Genomic DNA, 15,440 nt, shown 5'->3' on the forward strand with positions numbered 1-15,440 from the left:
GGCCAATGTGGATAAAGGGCTTTTTGGATTAGATATCTGGAAAGGGGTTCTAGGGCGATGTTGAAGAGAAGCGGGGAAAGTGGGCAGCCCTGGCGGGTACCTTTATGTAAGCGAAAGTCTTCTGAGAGAAGGCCTGCTGCTACTAATTTAGCTTCCGGGGACGTGTACATAGCGTTGATAAGATGACAGAAGTGCCCCGAGAAAACCCATTTTGGACATAGTCATGGAAAGCCACTCAAAGCTGACATTATCAAAGGCTTTCTCCGCGTCTAATGTTATTATGGCAAAATCACCCTCCGGGTTGTTTTTAGCATGTTCCAAAGCAAGCATGACCTTGCGGATTATCAAGGTGGCAGCTCTGCCTTTCACAAAGCCAGATTGGGCAGGGTGAATTAGGGAGGGGATAATAGCAGCTAGCCTTGTGGCAATGATTTTAGACAAAATTTTGACGTCCAGGTTGAGCAGGGAAATGGGTCTATAGGAGCCTGGGTTAAGAGGGTCTTTCCCTTTCTTGGAAAGTAGCTTTATAATGGCCTGATTGCCGGAAGGCAGATATGGGCCACCAGACCAGATGCCATTATATACCTTGTGGAGAGTGAGTTTTGTGATGGAAGAGAGGGTTTTGTAAAATTTGCTTGTGAAACCGTCTGGGCCTGGGGCTTTGGGCGGGATTAATTTGCGTATGGTGGTGGAGATTTAAATAAGAGAAATGGGAGCATTGAGGGCTTCTAATTGTTCGGGGGTGACTCTAGGCCTGACCACGTCAGCTAGAAATGAATGGGCAGATGTGTTATCTATGTATGGGGTCCGGGACATAAAGTGCTGTATAGTATTTAAGCATAACCTTGTTAATCGCTTGCGGGGTGTTATGCATTTTACCTTCCGTGTTCCTGAGGGAAGGGACCTTTGCAGAGTCTTGCTAAAAGTTTGCCCGCCTTATTTCCAAACTTGTGAAGCGTTGCGTCGAAGTGGGATCTTTTAGTTAGTTCAAGTGTGTCCGCCCACGTGTCAAATGCTTTCATTATCAGAGAGGGATCTTTGGGCTAGATGTAGCCGCGCACTGGCCCGTTTATAATGTGACAAGGCGTTTCTTTTAAAAGAGGTGGCATAGGAGATGATTTGTCCTCTGTGGAACGCTTTTCCAGTATCCCAGAAGAGGTTTGGGGAATCAGAGTGGGGGGAATTTGCCTCAGAGTATTCTAGCCAGGATTCTCCCATAAAGTGTTGGAAGTCAGGGTTATTGTGGAGGTATGAAGGGAAGCACCACAGTTTAGGGTGGGTGGGGGGGGTTAGGTCAAGATTGTCAAGTCGTAATGATATCGGGACGTAGTCGGAAATGGCTATGTCTAGTATGTCTGCTTCAGACATCATGGGAATGAGGTTGTCAGAGCCAAAAAAGTTGTTGATTCTCAAAAACACATTGTGGGGATAAGAGTAAAAAGTGAATTCCCTGTCCGCAGGGAGTGTAAGGTGCCAGAGATCGTGTAGGTGGAGAGTATCCATGGTGGAGGCAAAGTGGGTGGGAGCGAGGGGAATGCATCCTGACCTGTTGCACCGTGTGGAAGATCTGTCGTCTGTGGGGTGTAGGATGTCATTGAAATCACCGCCAACTAAACCTGAAACAAGAACAGGAACATAAACAATCGAGCGAACTTCACTCTTTTCCCCATGGAGTCACTGTGTAGGCCAGCCCCCAGTACACGACCCTGTGATAAGATACATAGGCGCCCGGGTGGGAAGTATCAATATGGGTTCGCCTGAGTGGATCATGTGCCAGGGTATAGCTACAGTTGTACACAGTGAGTCTAGGGGGAGAAGAATAAAGTCAGATATGCAATATAATAACACAGGCAGATGTACAATGAAAACATTAAAAAAGAGACCCATTGAAGTAGAACATTTAACATAGCCGGAATATGGTGAGTTGCTCCTAGCCGAGGCCAGGGGGCAGAGCAGGGGAATGGGAATAAACGAAAACAATAATGTGTCTGCCGGGAGGAGCAGACTAGGAGTTCGACCGAGGCAAGGAATGCCTGGATGATCAACAAATATAACCGAAAAGAATCAACATAGAGTAAAACTCACAGATCAGTGCCAGACTTGCAGCCCTGGTAGGAGAGGAACCCCAGGCCCTACATACTCAGAACAGCAGTATACAGGCGGTGCAACAAGACAGGAACTGTGTAGGTTTGTTGTGTTAAATATAAACTGTTTGTAAGTTTGAACTGGTACATTTTTAAAGTGTAGCTCCAGTCAAAAAATCTATTCTTAAGCTTTTTGGAAAACATAGGGAAGGGTTATCACCCCTGTATCATTTTTTTGTCTGTCCATCTTTTTTCATCTCATTTCCTGTTGTCTCCTTCCGTTTGCAAGTAGGAGACATTTGTAAGTTGGATGTTTGAAAGTAGGGGCCTGCTCTATATGCTCTGCAGAAATGTGGGTCTAAGGTGTTGGTGTTGCCACAACACTGTAAGCCCTCAAAGTGACTTTTGGTGGGCGCTGGAGTGCCCTGCTGTGAACGATTATATCAAGAATTGTAATTACATGCCATTGTTGAACAGTGGTAGAAAAACTGGGCCGTTGGTGGTTGTGGTGGTGGTGCTGGGGCCACAACACTATAAATCCTCACAGTTACTCTCGGTGGGCACAGGAACAGGCCCTGCTGTGAAATATTATATCAAGAATTGTAATTACATGCCCCTGTTAAACAGGGGCTGAAAAATTGGGCCTTAGGCACTGCTTGCTGGTGCCACGACACTGCAACCTCTCCCAGATACTCTAGTTGGAGTGCAGGAATGAGCCCTGCTGCAAAGCATTGCATCGGAAATTGTATTACATGCCCCTGTTGAACAGGGGCTCAAAAATTGGGCCTTAGGCACTGGTGCTGGTGCCAGGACACTGCAACTTCTCTCAGATACTCTAGTTGGAGTGCAGGAATGAGTCCTGATGCAAATCATTGCAACAAAAATTATATTACTTGTGCCTGATAAACAGGGGCTGAAAAATTGGGCCTTAGGCACTGGTGCTGGTGCCAGGACACTGCAACCTCTCTCAGATACTCTAGTTGGAGTGCAGGAATGAGTCCTGCTGCAAAGCATTGCAACAAAAATTCTATTACTTGCGCCTGATAAACAGGGGCTGAAAAGTTGGGCCTTAGGCACTGGTGCTGGTGCCACGACACTGCAACCTCTCCCATATACTCTAGTTGGAGTGCAGGAATGAAACCTGCTGCAAAGCATTGCAACACAAATTGTATTACATGCCACTGTTAAACAGGGGCTGAAAAACTGGGCTTTAGGCACTGGTGCTGGTGCCACAACACTGCAACCTCTCCTATATACTCTAGTTGGAGTGCAGGAATGAGCCCTGCTGCAAAGCATTGCATCGGAAATTGTATTACATGCCCCTGTTAAACGGGGATGGAAAATTGGGCCTTAGGCACTGGTGCTAGGACACTGCAACCTCTCTCAGATACTCTAGTTGGAGTGCAGGAATGAGTCCTGCTGCAAAGCATTGCATCAAAAATTGTAATTGGAGGGGTGTGACCGGAAGTTGAAGTGGACGGACGTGCCTGTGCTGAGCTCCGCCGAGGCCTCTCAGCATCCCCGTCCATCCTCGTCCACCGGGCGTTTTTTCGCCCCGCCGGATCCTCCATCCAGCCGGGGGAACATCTAAGCTCCGGATGGAGCCGTTATTTTCGGCCGTTCCCACGCCGAAATCGAACCCGGGGCCGCGGGCGGCGAGACAGGCCGGTCTCCGCCGCCATCTTGCGACCTACTCCGCACCTCGGGACCTACGGACGGCGGCTTTCGGGAAGCATCCCGAGCCGGATCCAAGGACGCCACTCGCCACTGGGCCCACAGGACTCCCCCGCCTGGGACAGGGGGCTGATTATCGCCCGTCGGAGGCCTGGAGAGGAACCAGCGCTACAGCCTGAGAGGTGAGACCCGGCGGCCATCTTGGTACACCTGAGGTCTACTGCAGTATACCTGCACGCTTCCTCTGGCAGCTGACTCGCAAATTCCTTCAGCGAGGACATTGACCCCAGTCTCAGCACAGCCTGTCTCCCCCTGGATAGTTGCCCGCCCGGACAAAACGCCTCTCTAAGTCCTGCACATGCTCTAGGCCCCACCAGCGGCCATCTTGGTGCACCAGGTTCCTCCTTCCACCCTCCTGAGGCCCACATCTGCCCAATCTACACCCTGATTTGTGCCTGGACTCTCCCTGTAACACAGTGGTGCAGTGTTTCTTGGACTCCCTCCCCCCCTTGCTCTCTAACCTGCAACATCCTATTTCGGGGTCACACCCCAGGTCCCCCTGCTTGACAGACATGTGATCACTCTTTACGAGTCCTAGCCGCCTTCCAATGCTCCCCTACCGCTTACAGTCGCTACTTCCACATAGGGAGCTCCACGTGTAACTGAATATATGCCTAGTCCCAATGCCTCATGGTGAAATACGGACCGAAACACCTCCCTCAGTCTCTGTCTCCTGATCTGCGGCCCTCACAGACTCTAGATCGCTTTCTAAGCAGACCGGCCTCCCCTGTTCCAACTCCAGGTTCTTCCACATATGCACAAGTGGCCTCCCAATTGTCCGTACAAGATAACCCAAGCCCTTTGTCAAGGGGCCACTTAGACAAAATGTCCGCCCCTGTTACAGTTGAAGTACTTGATGATAAACTGCGAGTTCTCCTGCAAGACTTGACCAGCAATGTCTCTAAAGAAATGGGTAAACTCGCCCATGAATTGCGGGGGGAGCTTTCTCAGATTGGGGAACGGACTAACGTCCTGAAAACCAAATTTGACGATTTACTGCAATATGTACACGTCTTGGAAGAAGACAATGCCGGTCTGAAGCAATCCGTCTCGCAGCTCCAGTCCCAACAGGAGGACCTGGAGAACAGGGAATGCCGCCAAAACTTACGCATCAGAGGAGTCCCTGAGACCGTTAGTGAGGGGGAGATTAAACCATACCTACTCAGCTTCTTCAATGTTGTCGCCCCTAAAGTCCCGGACATAGATTGGAGATTGGATAGGGCCCACAGATCTTTAGCCCCAAAGCCCCCGGCTGGGGCTAACCCTAGAGACATTATTGTACGCTTCCACTACTACGACAGCAAAGAAGCTCTGACCATGGCCACCCGTAACAAGTCTCGCCTGGAATTTAAAGGGGCCAAGATACAAATTTTCAGTGACTTATCCCCCATTACCTTGGCTAAACGTTGCAGCTTTCGCCCTGTAACTACCCATCTGCAGAATCACCAGTTCCCGTATCGCTGGGGCTTCCCCTTTCGTCTCTCGGCTACTAAAGATGGGACTCAATACTCCATGAGGGACCTTCAGGAAAGTGAAGCTTTCATACGCAATTTGGGTTTACCACCGCTGCCAGATGAAGACCCCGTCCCGCTTCCAACGACGCCCAGACCCACGTCCATCCCAGCACGGATTTGGACTCCAGCCCGCCAGAAATCGCAGAAGTCCTTCTCTACTCCCCAGCGTAATTTGCATCCCAGGCTGCCTCCTTGAAGAGAACTCTTAATTGCTGTGTTTGGTTGGACTCGGCCTCGGCCCCTATTTCACCATGTTTTTCCCCCCTTGACAGGGGGTGTTCGCACCCTTAGTTATGGGTTGTGACTTTTTTTCTCTCCCCATTTTTGGTTGATTGGGACTATAGTATATTGTTCTTACTGCCTGTAGCTTTTGCTGGAAGGTGGCGGGGTCCCTCCAGATGAGCTGGAACCCCTGATGTGCCTCCTTTTGTTCCGCGGCTGCGGCTGCGGACTCCTGGGTGGTCTTTACCCCCCAGGCCTTTTTTCTACTACTTATGGTTTATTTTTCAATTTTTTAGGCCTTTTTTTGGCCTTTTTATTCATTTTTTGCTCATTTTAGATGCTCTCTTTCTCACTCTTTAGATGCATTGTTGTTATTATATGTTTTCACCCGCTTTTCATTCCTAGGATACACCACGGTTCCCAGTATTTCCTTGGTTTGTACAGGTATATTTGTTTATTGTATGTTTATTATGGGTACTTTAAGCTCCAACTACTTGGTGCACAATGGCTTTGAGGGTACTTACTTACAATGTTAAGGGCCTGAACTCTATTCATAAGCGTTGGTTGGCTCTGAAGGAGTTCAAGTCCTCCAACGGCGCCTCTACTGACGTCGGCAGTAGCCTCGGAGTTGAACCCCATGACATGGTCGGATCATGCCTCGGTCCAGCTCGACCTCACCCTCTCTTCCTCTACACCCAGGACCTGCCACTGGAGACTTAATGATTTCCTTCTCCGTGATCCGGTCACTGAGGCTCATTTATCCCAAAGTTTAACTGACTTTTTTCAACTTAACGTAGGATCTGTGCGGGATGTGTCCACCCTTTGGGAGGCTCACAAGGCCTTCTTCAGAGGAATATGTATTTCAGCCGGCTCCCGCCTTAAGCGGGACTCGGCTACGCAGAGGCTAGACATTCTTTCACAATTGCAAAAAGCTGAGGCTCTGCTCTTGTCCTCCCCTTCGGTGTCCCGTCTTCGCACAGTGACCTCCTTACGCGAAAGAGTAAAATCTTTAGATATGCATAAATGCTCTAAAGCCCTACTCTGGGCAAAACAGAAATTTTATGAGTTCGCCAACAAGCCTCATAGGATGTTGGTGAATAAGCTCAAACCCCGCCCATTTCACTCCTATCCTGATCTTCTTATTCAGTCAGATGGCACTCCGACTTACTGCCCCTTAACAATGACTAAAGTTTTTGGTGCTTTTTACAAAAAATTATATAACTGCCTAACTTCCGTTCCCAATCACGTTTTCTCTCAAGATAGCTTTAATGACTTCTGTACCTCTTTGAAATTGCCAGTGTTGTCCTCTTCTCAGGTGGATACCCTGAACGCTGTCGTCACGCCAGAGGAATTGGCAGCGGTAGTAAAAGCACTCCCGTCCCATAAATCAATCCCCAGGCCCAGACGGACTTCCTTATATTTATTATAAATCTTTCCTCCCGACTCTGAGCCCCCATTTGCTAAATCTTTTTTCCTCTTTACAGAAAGGTACAGTGCCTCATTCCCAGTTCCTACATGCGCACATAACAGTTATCCCGAAGCCGGGTAAATCCCCTACCCTACCGGACAATTACAGACCCATAGCTTTACTTAACTCTGATTATAAGATCTTCACCAAAATTTTAGCTAATAGACTTTCCTTGATGATTCCCGCCCTGGTCCATAGTGATCAGGTGGGATTTGTCCTGGGTAGACGAGCCGGTGACAACACTAGACGTACCATCGACCTCATAGACCTGCTCGACAAGACATCCCGCCCTGCCATTATTTTAAGTTTAGACGCACAAAAAGCTTTCGACAGGCTGGGATGGCCGTACATGTTTGCCACGCTCCAGCGTTTTGGTTTTTCTGGTTCTTTCCTGTCAGCCCTGCAGGCCTTGTACTCGCTTCCCACGTCCCAGGTCCAATTGGCATCTTATAGATCCCCACTCTTTACGCATAGTAATGGTACTAGACAGGGATGTCCCCTCTCCCCCCTGCTGTTTATATTATGCCTTGAGCCCTTGGCCGCAGCTATAAGGGAAGACCCGGATATAAGCGGAATCTCCCTCAGACTGAAGGAATACAAGTTGTCTCTGTTTGCCGATGACATCCTCCTCACCTTGACGAAACCTCATGTCTCCCTTCCCAAACTTCATACACTCCTGGATACATTCAGTAGACTCTCGGGATATAGGGTTAACACGACTAAAACTGAAGCGCTCCCCATTCACATTCCTCCCCCACTTCTAGCTTCTTTAAAAAATGAATTCCCCTACCATTGGTGCCCTGTCTCCCTCAAGTACCTTGGCATTAATTTAACCTCTACATATAATTCCTTATACGAAGCTAACTTTGTTTCTCTGATTGCGGAAACGCATAGCCTGCTCCGAGGCTGGTCAACATGCCCTTTATCCCTCATGGGTAGGATTAATGTATTAAAAATGGCCATACTCCCTAAGTTTTTGTATCTCTTTGAAACGTTACCAATTGCTATTTCCATGCCTCAGCTTTGGAATATTCAACGGGCCTTCACTAAATTTATATGCGGAAATAAAATGCACAGAATCGCCCAGACTGTGGTCTTTGCTCCACGGTCCCATGGGGGGTTGGGAGCTCCTGATATAGTGAAGTATTTTTATGCGACTCACCTTCTGCCGGCTATCTCCTGGTCGTAGTATTTCGCTACCAGTAGATGGTCGGAACTAGAGATGAGTGTTGTCAGTCCTGTTCACCCTTGCTCTATGCTGTGGTCAGATCTGCCCTCCTCTATGGCTCAGCTTCGGCACATACTCCTTGGGCCGATGCTATTTACTCTATCCATATGGAAACAATGTCATAGGAAGTTCTCTTTCTCTTCTCCATGCTCACCCCTGTTGAATGTCATTTTCAACCCAGACTTACCAGATAGCCTCTCCCTGAAGAATATGCTCCCTTGGTTCAGTTCGGGTATCTTACAACTTCGCCACCTGGTGCACCCGATATCTCGTAAATTCCTATCCTTTCTAGAGCTTCAGAATAAATATGATATCCCGAACCAACTCCTTTTTTCATACCTCCAATTTAAACACTATTTTCATTCCAGATCCCCTGACCTGGCTTTGGTCAACCCTAGTGCCTTTGAAACCTTATGCTCTCAGGGTCCTTGCCAGAAGGGCCTAATATCCTCTATATACAGCATACTTCATAATTCAACCGTCCCTACCGCAGAAGCTCACCTCTATATGAGGAGATGGGCCACTATTTTACAGACTCCCTTAACTCTCTCTCAATGGCAGGACGTCTGGATGTCTACCTCCAAAGTCTCTAGGTGTGTGGAGCAGAGAGAGACAGCTTATAAGATACTGATGTTTTGGTACAAAACTCCTGAAATGTTACACAAATATGACCCCTCCATATCTAAGCTCTGTTGGAGGTGCCTACGACATGAGGGCACTCATTTTCATATTTTTTGGAGTTGCCCTTTGATTGTACCTTTTTGGTCTATGGTCCAATCCCTACTCCACACTGTGTTGGGGATTGATATCCCTTTGGACCCTAGGCATTATTTACTGGGCCTGCCTGTTGCGACGCTATCTAAATGCGCTAAGAAGCTAACAGCATATATCCTCCTAGCTGCCAAGAGAGTGATCCCTGTTCTTTGGCTGTCCTCCTCCCCCCCCACTCACTCACAGTTAATTTCCGCTATTGCAAACATACGCAGGATGGAACATATGACTGCTTTGGTACAGGACTCCCTACCTAAATTCTCTAAAATATGGGACAGATGGGACAACTCCATATTTAACCCTGAGGCAACACTCTGATGTGTAGATATGAGCTCTCAGGAAAGTCTCCCCACGGCTTATTCCCGGGATCCTATCCCTACATTCCCCTTTATAAATTACGGCATTTGGTTTAACTATGCATCTTTGTTTGCGAATCTGTGGTGTATCCTTTTCCTTTCCCCCCAATGTGATATATCAAGATACCAACATTTAGTATCCCGCCTGCGGCAGTTTTTGCTGTTACATTTGCAATGTTAATTTTGATTGTATGTATCGGAAGCATAAATACTTTGTTCTGCAAAAGAAAACTTTTTCTCAATAAATATACATTTAAAAAAAAAAAAAAAAAATTGTAATTGCATGCCCCTGTTAAACAGGGGCTGAAAAATTGGGCCTTAGGCACTGGTTCTGGTACCACGACACTGCAACCTCTCCCATATACTCTAGTTGGAGTGCAGGAATGAGCCCTGCTGCAAAGCATTGCACTCTAATTACACGCCCCTGTTAAACAGGGGCTGACATATTGGGCTGGTGGCATCGCCCAGAATCCAAAAATTTTCTTCCAAGATAACATTGCATAAAAAAAATGTAATTACACGCTCCTGTTAAACAGGGGCTGAAAAATTGGGCTGGTGGTGTCACCCAGAACCAAAAATGTTGTTCCAAGCTTTCAGCAGGATCATTGAGAAGGAAGAGGATAGTCAGTCAACATAACAGGACAGTCACTGAGCATCAACATTGCAGTCTTGAAGGGGTGTGACATTTTGACATAAAAAAAAATAAAAAAAATAAAAAAATCAGTTACATCAGCTTCAGGTGCTTGGTAGCTGGTGGTGATCCAAGAGTGATTCATCTTTATGAAGGTCAGCTGATCAACTGAGTCGTGGACAGGGGCACCCTGTGATCGGTTACAAATCCTCCAGCAGCACTGAAGGTGCGTTCCGAAAGAACGCTGGATGCAGGACAGGCCAGTAGATCAATTGCATACTGTGCAAGCTCTGGCCAGTGATCCATCCTCAAGACCCAGTAAGCCAGAGGATTTTCGGTAGGAAAAGTGTCCAAGTCTGACCTTGCCCCTAGGTATTCCTGCACCATGTAAATCAGACACTGGCGATGGTTGCTGGAACCAATGATACCTTCGGGGTGCAAACTAAAAAATTGTCTGAACGCATCGGTCAGACGGCCACCTTCTCCACCGCTCCTTCTCTGACTGACCGAAGCCTCAGCAACACGTTGTCCAGGACCAGGAGTTTGTAACCTCCCAGTCTCTGGGAATGCATCGCACAGACCTTTCTGCAAGGCCTCATCTTCTACCCCCTCTGCGATGGCAATATAAGGTCTGCAACCTTACCCTTGTACCGTGGATCAAAGAGAGTGGCCAGCCAATAATGGTCCCTCTCCTTGATCCGAAGAATATGGGGATCCTTCCGCAGGCTTTGCAGGATCAGGGAGCCAATACAGCGTAGGTTAGCTGAGGCATTAGGTCCAGAGTCCTCTGGGTCACTAAGGACAACATGATCCGCAGCCACCTCCTCCCAGCCACGTACAAGTCCACAGGTTTCTTGGGACTGTAAATCATCCCTGAAAGACTGCTGCTGCTACTGATGCTGAGTGCCAGTCTCCACCTCCATGCTGACACAAGCCTTCTCCACCTCCTCCTCCTCGTCCTTTTCCTGTGTGATGGGTCGGACAGCAGGAACACTGTCTGGATAAAGGGGGCCTTGAGAGGCAAGGAAGTCCTCCTCTTCCTGCCTCTGTTCTGCCTCAAGTGCCCTGTCCATTATTCCATGCAGTGTGTGCTCCAACAGGTGGACAAGAGGTACAGTGTCACTGATGCATGCACTGTGACTGCGCACCATCCTCATGACCTCCTCAAATGGTGACAGGACAGTGCATGCATCCCTGAAAAAAAAACAAAAAAACAAATGAGCTTCCCTGACCCTTTCCTGGTGCCGTAGTCTCACAGGTACTCATTAATAGCCATTTTGCAGCGGCAGCACATGCAGCAGAGTGCTAACGTTGAGTTCCACCTGGTTAGCATGGCACATATAAGGAGGTTCTTGGGCAGGTTCAACTCCTTTTGGAGCTCAGCCAGCCGAGAACTGGCATTAAATGATCGGTGGAAACGCACACAGACTTTCCTGGCCTTCCTCAGGACATCCTGTAAGCCCGGTTACCTGCCCAAGAACAGGCTGCACCACCAGATTAAGGATGTGAGCCACATAGGGCACATGGGTCAGTTGTCCCTGTCGGAGGGCGGAGAGGAGGTTGGTGCCATTGTCGCAAACCACCATTCCTAGCTTAAGCTGGCGTGGGGTCAACCACCTCTCGGCCTGCCCCTGCAGAGCTGACAAAATACCTGCCCCAATGTGGCTCCTGTCCCCCAAACAAACCAGCGCAAGCACAGCATGGCATATTTTTGCCTGCATACTTGCGTAGCCCCTTGAACGCTTACGGAGCAACGCTGGTTTAGAAGACAAAGCACTGGAAGAGGCCATGGAGGAAGAAGAAGAGGAGGGGGTGGAGGAGAGAGGTGTGTCACAACCAGTAGTAGCATTTTGGAGGTGTGGTGGCGGAACAACCTCCAACACTACTGCACCTTGTCCTGCATCCTTCCCAGCTGCCAGAAGAGTGACCCAATGGGCTGTGACAGATAAGTAATGTCCCTGTCTATGCCTGCTGGACCATGAGTCAGCGGTAATACGCACCTTACCACTGACTGCCCTGTCCAGCAAGGCATGGACATTGCCTTCTACATGCCGGTAGAGAGCCGGAATCACCACCTGTGAGAAAAAGTGGCGTTTGGGGACCTGCCACTGAGGAACCGCACATTGCACAAACTCACGGAAGGGGGCCGAGTCTACCAACTGAAAAGGCAGTAGTTGAAGTGCTAGCAATTTAGCCAAGCTAGCATTCAACCGCTGGGCATGGAGATGGCTGGGAGTGAACTTCTTTCTACGGTCCAGTATCTGGGGCAGGGCAATTTGCCTGCTACAATTGGACGTGGGTGTACTGCTAGCAGAGTGCCCGCAAGTACTTGGCTGTGACACACCTAATTCTAAACCTTCATTCCTCTCAGTGCAGGTTTCAAAGAGGACGGAAGGTCTAGTGGGGTTGGAGATCCCATCTGATGAAGAACTAGGAGAGGTCCACTTTGTTCTTTGGTGTGGGTCTGTAAGGTATGCTTGCCAACGAGCTGCATGGCAGGTCAATATATGTCTGGTCAAGCATGTGGTGCCCAAGCAGCTGATGTTTTGGCCAACGCGAGATACGTTTGAGACATATGTTGCAAATAGCATCTCTGCGATTTGATGCACTGGTCTCAAAAAAGGCCCACACCAAAGAACTTTTGGAATAACGCACAGAGGCTGCTCCCTGCACAGGCTGTGCTCTGCAGTGTTATTCAGTCGGTGTGCTGCCCCTAAGCTGGCCCCCAGAGGTGCCTCATTGGAGATGTGCCTCCTCCTCCTCCTTCTCCTCCTCCTCCTCTCTCCTATCAGGCACCCACATGGAGTCAGTGACCTCATCATCCCCTCCCTCTTCATCACTGGAGCAAACCTGGCAGTATGCTGCAGCTGGTGGAACATGACTGCCAGATTGTTCTCCTTCTTGAGCATCCCCTCTGTCTGCACTAACGCTACTGCCTTCCTCTAGCTGGGTATCATCATCAGAGCCTTCAAAACACTGGGCATCCTCCTGGAGCATGTACCCAACACTGTGCTCAAACAGTTTGGGGGACTACTAGGAGGACATGGTGGGTCTAGGGAAGGAGTGACTGATGACATTGAGACAAGGGAAGAGGACACATTGTCAGCTTCTTTGTTTGTACCCTGAGACTGGGTGAGAGAGGATGAGGAGGGCTTGGTCATCCACTCTACCAAGTCTTAAGCATGATGCGGCTCAACATGTCCAGCTGCCAAAAATAAGGACAAGCATGTCCCATGGCCACGTGCTGATGACGATGCACCGCGTCCACGCCCAGCACTGTTGTCTCTAGACACAGAGCCTGCTTGCCCTCTTTTATTGGCTCGTGTCTGTTTGCTTCTCTTTGTTGGCCTTCCAGACATAGTAATGGCCTGCAGGGAGATGGGAAAACCAGCAACTGGGTAGCTTTAGGTGCACACTGAGCAGATGACACAGTGCACCGACTGTAATTACTGATGCTGCCTGTCTGTGTTAGAGAAACAGAACAACACCAGCATTAAGGGGTAACTTCAGGTGTATACTGTGCAGGAGGCACACAACACCCACTGCAAATGCTGCAGATACCTGTATTACAGAACACCAGCAATAAGAGGTATCTTCAGGTGTATACTGTGCTGGAGGCACACAACACCCACTTTAAAGAGGAAGTAAACCCTGCTGGGTTTACTTCCTCTTTCATTCCCTGCAAAGGTAAAGCATAATGGACTACTATGCATCGCATAGTAGTCCATTAGGTGTCACTTACCTGACATAGGAGCCAGCGAAGTCACTGCTGTCCCCTGTAGTCCAGCACATCCATCTTCTCGGTGGGTCTTGCTGCTCCGCAGCTGTCATTCGGCGAAGCCGCAATGACATCACTCCCGCGTATGTGCACAGGAGCCGCCACTCGCAGCACATCGCCATTGACCGCGGCGTGCTCCTGTCTTTCAGCAAATATCTCCTAAACCGTGTAGGTTTAGGAGATATTTCTTGGACCTACAGGTAAGCCTTAATCTAGGCTTACTTGTAGGACAAAGCGTGTTGTAAGGGTTTACAACCACTTTAACTCCTGCAGATGCCTGTACTAGAGAACACCAGCAATAAAGGGTATCTACAGGTGTATACTGTGCTGGAGGCACACAACACCCACTTTAACTGCTGCAGATTTACAGGAAAAGAACACACTGTCCCTGCCTATGCTGCTCTCTCACTGCATGCCGGAACACACTACACAAGGCCACCACGCTGGCAGCCTTATATAGTGTGGGGCATGTCCCAAACCCCCTGAGCTATATTTGGCCACAGGCATCCTGCCTGGGGCCAATTATGGCTCTCCTCGCTGCCGGCGCTGTGATTGGCCAAGCATGCGGGGTCATAGTGCATGCTTGGCCAATCATGAGACAGGAATGCACTGCAATGGCGTAGTGCATTGTGGGCCATTTGCGCCACACGAATATGGTGTGAATGGCCCACAATGTTCTGATTTTGCCGAACAGACGAACGGCCGATGTTCGAGTCGAACATGCGTTCGACTCAAACACCGAGCTCATCCCTACTGAATAACATGTCTGGCCTGCCTGCCTGAAAGTTTATTTGAATGCGTACACCAGGAATGGCCTGCAGTCAGATCTAGCTAAACTGGATACAGTGTATATGTAATGCCACTCTCTCTCCGCAAAGAACACACTACACAAGGCTGACGCAGGTGCCCTTATATAGTGTGAGGCATGGACTTAACCCCCTGAGCCATAATTGGTAAAAGGCACTCGATGTTTGAGTCAAACTTATGTTTTACCCGAACATTAAGCTCATCCCTAGCGTGCATACATCAACCAATCTCATCCCATCATCAAACTGTATCGACCCATATGTTATTCTTTAATAATACCCCCTGGATTAGAGATCCCGCCTACTCAGCAGTCAGATATTATAACCAGACTTGTATAGGTAGAGGTGTACCGCTGTATAGACTGATGGATCAGTCCTTCCACAGTGATCGTACATCCACATAAGATGTCACTTTCTATATATGTGCAGATAGTTTTGAACATTTATATGAATTTGCTATGAAAGGTTTGGTAGCGGTCCACTTATTATGGGGAATAGATTGAAAGGGGAATGTAAATACAACAATAGGTGATAAGATTGAATGCTGATCCACATGGAAAATCTAGAAATAATGATCACACCAATTCCAGGTCTGCCCGAAGCAGGGAGTGCAATGATGGGGGGACACAAAGGCAATCAGACAGACCTCTGTGGATTCCTGCTTCAGAATCCAACAAACCCAACAGAAAATATTCTCCACCAATACCTCCCAACAATTATAGGGGGGCCACACTAGCCTGGTGAAAGTTCTTAGCCTACCATTTTAGGCAAACTCCCATAGTTCCACTAAACATACCCTTACCAGCCCATCGATTGTTGCTACCAGATGTATGTCTCTTTTGTCTTTT

This window comes from Lithobates pipiens, unplaced genomic scaffold (assembly GCF_037356315.1).
Source record: "Lithobates pipiens isolate NorthernLeopardFrog02 unplaced genomic scaffold, aLitPip1_a1.2 Scaffold_35, whole genome shotgun sequence".
Taxonomy (NCBI): domain Eukaryota; kingdom Metazoa; phylum Chordata; class Amphibia; order Anura; family Ranidae; genus Lithobates; species Lithobates pipiens.